The sequence below is a fragment of the Macrobrachium nipponense genome, chromosome 38, assembly GCF_015104395.2.
Source record: "Macrobrachium nipponense isolate FS-2020 chromosome 38, ASM1510439v2, whole genome shotgun sequence".
In the NCBI taxonomy this organism is placed as follows: Eukaryota; Metazoa; Arthropoda; class Malacostraca; order Decapoda; family Palaemonidae; genus Macrobrachium; species Macrobrachium nipponense.
The window spans coordinates 19,949,254-19,958,063 of NC_061098.1; the positions used below are offsets into that span (position 1 = coordinate 19,949,254).

Genomic DNA, 8,810 nt, shown 5'->3' on the forward strand with positions numbered 1-8,810 from the left:
AGAGAGAGAGAGAGAGAGAAATTTTTAAGGACTAAAAACTTTGTACAAATTATATTGCCTCATAAAATATTTAATTTTTTGTAATAACAGAATTAAGGTGAAAAATTAAAATGTTCAATTCCATTACTCAAGCCTTAGTCCCAATGGTCAAGCAAGACTGAAACAGCCGTCTGCCTCAAGGGGCGATTGGAGTGTCCTAAACCAGCACATTCTGTCCTAGAAACTCGTTCGCTGCCACTCTAAGACATTCTGCCCACAGAAAACTCGACCAAGTAGCGCGTGTGTTGGTAAATAATGGTATTTAACAAGAGCATAGATAAAAAAAATAGCAAAGGAATTATATCTGATACAGCCCATGGCACCCCTAGTAGAGACAAGGCACTCACAATCCCGATTTACTAGAGCCGACCTTGACCTGTACACGACCTACTGTGCCTGTCAACGATACTAACAGATTCCAACCTTGACCCATGAACAAGACAGTCCAAAGAATCATGCCCTTTGGATCGTAACACCAAATCAGCTCGGCTGGGCGAGGCTTTCTTCTTGGTGGCATAATTCAGCTACATCTATCAATCATCACTAACTTTTCGTATTACTTTCATATTACTTCCTGGTTGGCTGGACCGAGCAGGTTCACACCAGGTCTTAGTCTCTCAACGCCTATCCACAAAGCCAGGCCACCTTCGGGCTAGGGCTCGTACTACCACACAGCCGTCTAGATTAAACTATCCACTGCCATTCTATCACTCTTAGAGGAAAAGGTTAACAATGCCTCTTAATTAGGAACTTTCAAGTGTTTAACGTTATCCTAATTTTTTTTCATTATCAATTAAGGATATCATTGTTTTCAAAAGTAAGTTCCTTACTAATTTAAAAAGTATTAAAAGGTTAAAAACTTATTTCAATGTCTTCCAGCACTTAAAAACCGTTTTCATGCGTGCTCATAGACGCGAGATTATCACCGTCAACCGATACTGTTCAAACATATACACTAACCCAAAAAACTTACCCAATGCTACCACGTCAAAAAAATCTATATACTTCAGAATAAACTGAATTCAGTAGCCCACTTCATTCTGTTCAAATAGCCCGTTCAACAATCGGTCTTAAATAATCATAAGTAATAAGAGACTGCAATCAAGCCCTCCGTAGGTAACAAGGAGCCATGGCCCTCACATTTAGAGAGAGAGAGAGAGAGAGAGAGAGAGAGAGAGAGAGAGAGAGAGAGAGAGAGAGAGAGAGAGAGAGAGATATTATGGGCATGATGAATATGTAGGGAAGGAAGAAGGGAATAGGTTCAAAACGAGGACAAAAAGTTAAAGTTGGTATGAAAAGTATCCTCAAATATGTGGTTAACCGAAGCTGAATAGTAATTACCGAGGGGTATTATCACCTTTTTGCCCAATCAGGAGAATGGGGGAGAGAAAAGGATAAATGTGGCTCTTTTTAACAGCGCCAAAGACGTCAAGGTCACCAAATATGTAGCGGAGCAGAAATAGCATCTTCGTAATAGTTTGTGACCGGCGGTGGCCCAGATTACACAGTGGATTAAATGTTTGTGTTTGAATGAAGAAATTGACTCCTCGTGGAGTCTGACATTTCGTCAGTTCTTCAGGGCTCTCGACCAGACGCAAGTCTTCCAGGAGGAACGGAATTTCACTCTGGCCAGGTACACTATTATAAATTGACAGAATGACGTAAGGCCACTGGGACATATAGTGCCATTCTCTTGCCCAGGTCGTAAGAAAGCTAGAATCAAGGATGGTAAGGGAAGGACGGGGCCTGCCCTAAGAGGAGGATATTGACACGTATTTTATAGGAGGGAAGGGTACCAAGATCTTCCTTAGATAGTGACTCCCAAGAATTTTAACCGGCTATGTATCCACCTTTGCTAAGTGTTTAGTACAAACACGTTGAAGATGACCGTAAATACATAAACAAAAGACTTCAAATATCATACAGATAATACCACCCAGGAAATATTATTAGTCCTAGATAGCTAACCCCGAAGACCCTTGGGGGTGTCACTATCTGGGAGGGATCCGTTAATCGAAGGAAAATGGAAGCAATTACGTTTCAAAACTTGGTGCTATATTGCAAGAGTGTCATCTAACTGTGCCATCCAAGATGAAGAATAGCGATGAGAGAACAATTTGAGATTAAGAATGACAGAATAGGGGCTTGGAGGTAATGGTACAGCATTCACGGCATCACGGGCTTAAAAACAGGCAGAGGCACAAAAACGGAAAGGTGAACTGGTGTTACCTATTCTAGAAGAAACGAGAAGGCGCAAGAACACAACCCAGAGAAACAACACTAGAGATGGAGAAGATAACAGAAGTTGCACCATCACACATACTAGTAGTGGTTAGATAAAAAGAGGGTAAAAAGAGAATTGGTGAGGCAATAAGCAAAGATTCTGACTGTCTTAAACCCAACTCGATCAAATGCCTTGGATATGGCAAAAATAACAAATTCTCCCGAGTTTCTAACAGAGAAAAGACCAGACATTTACGAGTGACTCAGTCATAGGGGTAGAAAAGCATTCGGATAGTAATACTAGGAAAGATTAAGAGCTAGGGAGCAGAAATTATTTTCACGGGGAAGCCATACCAAAATCATTTCTTCCCTTAGCGAGGGAAAGGTTATACTTCCGTTGTTCACAGACTCCAAAGATATATTCAACAGAAGCAGTGGTGGCTAGAAGGAAGTCTTATAAACGTTCTATCGGGGGCAGATCAAAAGTTTATACGACGAGATGTAATAGAGTAAGCCTGATATTGTCTCCAATTGCTATGAGAATAAAGGAGAAGGTATAAAAAGTCGTCGGTCAGGAACTCTTGGGTACCATAGCTTTCTTAATATGGAGGGATTGTTGGTGTACGGAAGAAAGTGGAGTGAAAAATGTGACAGTGATCAGGAGGCCAATCTTGTTAGAAACAGAAAACAAGCGAAGACCTCGTTTTCTCCCACATGAAAGTCAACTTGTCTTAAATATCTATTATTTCGATTTCATCACTGATTCTATCTATATAAAATGAATATATTCACGATCATATTAACAGATAATAGGGATGTTCCATCTGCTCTTTACACAGATTTTATTTAAGGGAAAAGACAATTTAAATTGCGACAATAACCAATCCCTTGCCAATAGCTCTTCTGCAGTTTAATAACATCTTTGGACACTTATGCCCCTCAAACAAGAACTCTTCATTGTTACGACCGCATCTTCAGGAGCAACGACAGCACCAAAGCATCAACAGCAGCAGCAGTAGTCATAACACCAACAACAAAAACAAGAAATCTCGAATTTCCTTTACTATTTCATAGGAATTCAAGCCAGTGGTTCCTAAAACTAACAAATGGCTAGCCGCACATCCTCTCCCAGGTCCTACTGTCGACCGAAGTTTACACAGGAGTAGATTGAGATTTATCTGAGACTATATTTTTACTGATATTCTCTCTCTTCCTTTTTACCCCCACCTCTTTGCCAATCATATTCTTTGAATTCTCTCTCTCTCTCTCTCCCTCTCTCTCTGACATCATATTCCTTCTTAAATTATGTTTTTTGTTTGTTTGTCTTATATAATCTTTCGTTCTGCCAGAACCAAGGTCGGTTTTTATCAGAATGTCAACTTTCAGAAAGATTCCGGAACTCGCTTATTAACAATTCAGTTTGCGTCAACCAAATCCAAACTACGCGTTATCGCCATGCCTCTCGATTTCACTCGATTCTATAATTATTCATACCTCCTGCAAACGGTTTTCAGCCTGAAATTACAGAGGGCAGTAACAGTTACAGGTTATATATCGCAGGTTATATATCGCAGTAGCACGTGGGCGAAGGGATTAAGGATAAAAAAAGTGCAAACGGGCTACTGGCAGGGGATTATGAGTCAATTTCAATTTCTTAGAAATGGATATATTGCCCTTCTTTCTTAACACGGTCCTGTCCCCTAGTGTACTTGAATTATATATCTCACACAAGAACGGACATTACCGATTATCACCAAAATTGTAGGAGACAGATTCCTACAGAAGAGGCGAAGAGAATACTTTATTTTTGAACGTTAATTGATAGCAATCAAAGAACATAGAATGGTACAGACTAGTGGTATTTTATGAAACCTACGATTGGCGAAATCATGACGACCACTAGTCATAAATGGAACCTAAATACTCAAATACAAACACTCTTAAAAATTAAAGCCGAGGCCTCTATCAAACAACAATGAGGAAAACTTTATGAAATTTAATAATGCAAAGTGTGGATATGATACAGCCATAATCACCCGCCCCTGCTTTAATCAGAATTCTTTCTGGCAAACCTTTAAGTTCGTTTGGAGAATTTATAAGTAGAAAAAGCAAACCCCCCGTGTAACACAAAGTGCATTCAAATGGAGATTAAGTACACGTATCCCAATTATCTACTATGCGGTCGCTCATAACACTTCAAATTTTACTAAGAGCTATAAATTTTGAACAGAGCAATATTGATACAACGTATAACTGACATTACCGAGGAGTTGGAGAATTGGAATATCAAGAGCTACGTTCCTCGAAGAAACTCAGAAAGGCAGTTGACAGCAGCGGGCCGGGTACGCACAGCACAAACCTTCATTCGAGACTAATGACTTGTATGAAGAAAAGGTTAACTTGAAACTTCGACTGTCACAAGCCGCAAACAAGGGCACCTCTAAACTGGAATCCTGGATCTCCAGTGGGCGTTAGCATGCGTGCAGTATTAGGCTATTATCCAGAAAATGACAGGTGAGTAAATTAATGCAAATGGCTATCTTAATACACAATTACAATTATGAGAGAACCTACACAAAACTACAAAGATTATCAAAATATCCCTACATCTAAGATTGAAACTGCCGAACAGCAGTTTCGATAATAATAATAATAATAATAATAATAATAATAATAATAATAATAATAATAATAATAATAAGAGTAAGGGAAATATAGCCATTAACTACAGGCCTATCACCTGCCTACCAATAATGTGGAAGTTACTGACAGGCATCATCAGTGAAAGGCTATACAACTACCTAGAGGAGACAAACACCATCCCCAACCAACAGAAAGGCTGCAGAAGGAAGTGTAGGGGCACAAAAGACCAGCTCCTGATAGACAAAATGGTAATGAAGAACAGTAGGAGAAGGAAAACCAACCTAAGCATGGCATGGATAGACTATAAGAAAGCCTTCGACATGATACCACACACATGGCTAATAGAATGCCTGATAATATATGGGGCAGAGGAAAACACCATCAGCTTCCTCAAAAATACAATGCGCAATTGGAATACAATACTTACAAGCTCTGGAATAAGACTAGCAGAGGTTAATATCAGGAGAGGGATCTTCCAGGGCGACTCACTGTCCCCACTACTCTTCGTAGTAGCCATGATTCCCTCCATGACAAAAAAAAGTACTACAGAAGATGGATGCCGGGGTACCAACTCAAGAAAAGAGGCAACAGAATCAACCATCTGATGTTCATGGACGACATCAAGCTGTATGATAAGAGCATCAAGGAAATAGATACCCTAATCCAGACTGTAAGGATTGTATCTGGGGACATCAGGATGGAGTTTGGAATAGAAAAATGCGCCTTAGTCAACATACAAAAAGGCAAAGTAACGAGAACTGAAGGGATAAAGCTACCAGATGGGAGCAACATCAAACACATAGATGAGACAGGATACAAATACCTGGGAATAATGGAAGGAGGGGATATAAAACACCAAGAGATGAAAGACACGATCAGGAAAGAATATATGCAGAGACTCAAGGCGATACTCAAGTCAAAACTCACGCCGGAAATATGATAAGCCATAAACACATGGGCAGTGCCAGTAATCAGATACAGCGCAGGAATAGTGGAATGGACGAAGGCAGAACTCCGCAGCATAGATCAGAAAACCAGGAAACATATGACAATACACAAAGCACTACACCCAAGAGCAAATGCGGACAGACTATACATAACACGAAAGGAAGGAGGAGTAGGACTAAATAAGTATAGAGGGACTGCGTCAACATCGAGAACAGAGCACTGGGGCAATATCTGAAAACCAGTGAAGACGAGTGGCTAAAGTGTGCAAGGGAAGAAGGACTAATAAAAGTAGACGAAGAACCCAGAAATATACAGAGACAGCCATGACAGACAAGAACAGAGGACTTGGCACATCAAACCAATGCACGGACAATACATGAGACAGTCTAAAGAACTAGCCAGCGATGACACATGGCAATGGCTACAGAGGGGAGAGCTAAAGAAGGAAACTGAAGGAATGATAAACAGCGGCACAAGATCAGGCCCTAAGAACCAGATATGTTCAAAGAACGATAGACGGAAATAACATCTCTCCCATATGTAGGAAGTGCAATACGAAAAATGAAACCATAAACCACATAGCAAGCGAATGCCCGGCACTTGCACAGAACCAGTACAAAAAGAGGCATGATTCAGTGGCAAAAGCCCTCCACTGGAGCCTGTGCAAGAAACACCAGCTACCTTGCAGTAATAAGTGGTACGAGCACCAACCTGAGGGAGTGATAGAAAATGATCACGCAAAGATCCTCTGGGACTATGGTATCAGAACGGATAGGGTGATAACGTGGCAAACATACCAGACGTGACATTGATTGACAAAGTCAAGAAGAAAGTATCACTCATTGATGTCGCAATACCATGGGACACCAGAGTTGAAGAGAAAGAAGGTGGGAAAAAATGGATCAAGTATCAAGATCTGAAAATAGAATAAGAAGGATATGGGATATGCCAGTGGAAATCGTACCCATATCATAGGCGCACTAGGCACGATCCCAAGATCTGAAAAGGAATCTAGAGGATGAAGTAGCTCCAGGACTCATGCAGAAGAGTTGGTGATCCTAGAAACGGCACACATAGTAAGAAAAGCTGATGGACTTACCTAAGGAGGGCGCAGGAATGCACCCGGAAACCTTCAGAACACGTATAAATACCACCCAGTCGAATTGGAGAACTGTGATAGAGCAACAAAAAAAAAAAAAAAAAAAAAACTTCTTATTAATGAACATGAATCCATGATAATAAAATAACTGTAAATAGGGTTATGATTAAATATTCAGTCTGTTGAAACTTTTTTTAACTTTTTTGACAATGCCTTCTGTGGCCTGAGAGAATCACTGCACACTCAAGAGAGTAGCTGAGAGTTTCCATTTCAAGTCCGAGAAAAAAACAAACCGCTTTAATTTAACTGTGCTACATTGTACTACATGAGACCTCGCAAGCGCCGTGTCCAAATCGCACAGACAGCTTAGAAAGCTAATTTTATTTTAGCACTCTGGAACGCAGTTCTCGGTAGACGAATAAAAATCTTCGTATAATATCGAGACGACCAGTGAAAAAGGGTATTTAAGCCAATCTGGGAATAGTTGAGTCTTCCCTGGTCTTCATGTTTTTTTCAGAGAAGGCTTTCTGGAAGTGCTTGAAGATCGGCAGCAACGGATACCTCTGCGAGCGTCTTCAAAGCCCCCAGTGGTCATTAAAATTTGAACTCGTCTGCTCCGTTCTTTGCTACTGCACCACTACGACATTCCTAATTATTAAGCTCCTCTCAGTCAGTCGTTCAACTGGCTACATTCTAGCGCACTCAAGAGAATAAAGCTCACCAGTGATTTCAATTTATACGAAAGAACCAATCTCTAAGAACCCACCTCCATTGACTAGCGCAGAAAATACAAGGCTTTATAAATGAAATGAAATAAAACTCAAAAGAGAAAATTGATTGTTTTAAAGGCGTGCATTTGATCTCTTAAGATCTAGTTTGTATCTCAGTTCATTAACCACTCCCTGCAGCAAGATTAGGCGCTTATGGACAGATTAACCTTTTGGTAATATTCCCTCCCCTAATATTACATTTTCTGAAAGTAACGGAAAAGAAAGTTGAATAATTCAGTGCGTGAATTACTCTTCAATTTTCATGTGCTTCTCTTATTTTATTTTTGATCACACATTCTTCGTTGCTTATACCTGTACCTATTTGTGGATGATATACTGTCAAAATTTTTATCACTGACAACACTTTCTTAGCAATACTATCAACAGTTGCCTCATGTGGTCTGCACTACTAAAGGGGATTTGAATATTATCAATAAACAAGTAAGGAGAGTAAGCAGGGTCTGTGTCCAAGAAACTGAACCCCGCTTAACGACTGATAATCGAGTAACTTTAGACGAATATATTCAAATTTAATTTACTGATGAGATAAAGCGGCGTCGTTACTACGACAAAAAGTTAACAAAAGAAAATTGACCACTATTAGGCACAAAGACACTCTGGTAAAAAAAGGAAACATGGATCATCTTATTCTTTCTTTGCTATAACATAGGTACGGAAAATCGCCGTTATAGCCTGACAGTACAGTCGTGCGTTAGGTCAATTTAGATGTATCAGAAGAGCGTTTATTATCAATACGCCCATTGTCTTCTGTTTGTTGCTTGTCAGGACAAAAACGTATTTGCATGAAAATGTCGTTGTTCACTGCATATTTATCTAAAAAATATCCATCTTCAATTGTTTTTTTGGATTTGTGTTTTATATCTACTATCAGATATTATTACATACTCTTGATCATCAGTGATTGACATCTTTAGATGAGGTCTCTGCTTCACGTCCTCCATATGTTTATGGACATGCAAGGCTGGGGATCGTCTGTACAGCATCCATTTCTTACAATCATCTGCGTCTCATCTCCCTCGCTTCAAAACCGTTAAGTCTATCAACAGTAATAAAACCTTAATGGAAAG

General features: G+C 39.8%; 1 protein-coding gene across 1 annotated transcript in view; it reads right to left on the reverse strand.

Moving 5' to 3' along the window:
• Positions 1-8,810, reverse strand: part of LOC135209698 (protein inscuteable homolog) — a 481,335-nt gene that overhangs the window by 22,517 nt on the left and 450,008 nt on the right. The gene's annotated exons all lie outside the window — the stretch shown is intronic.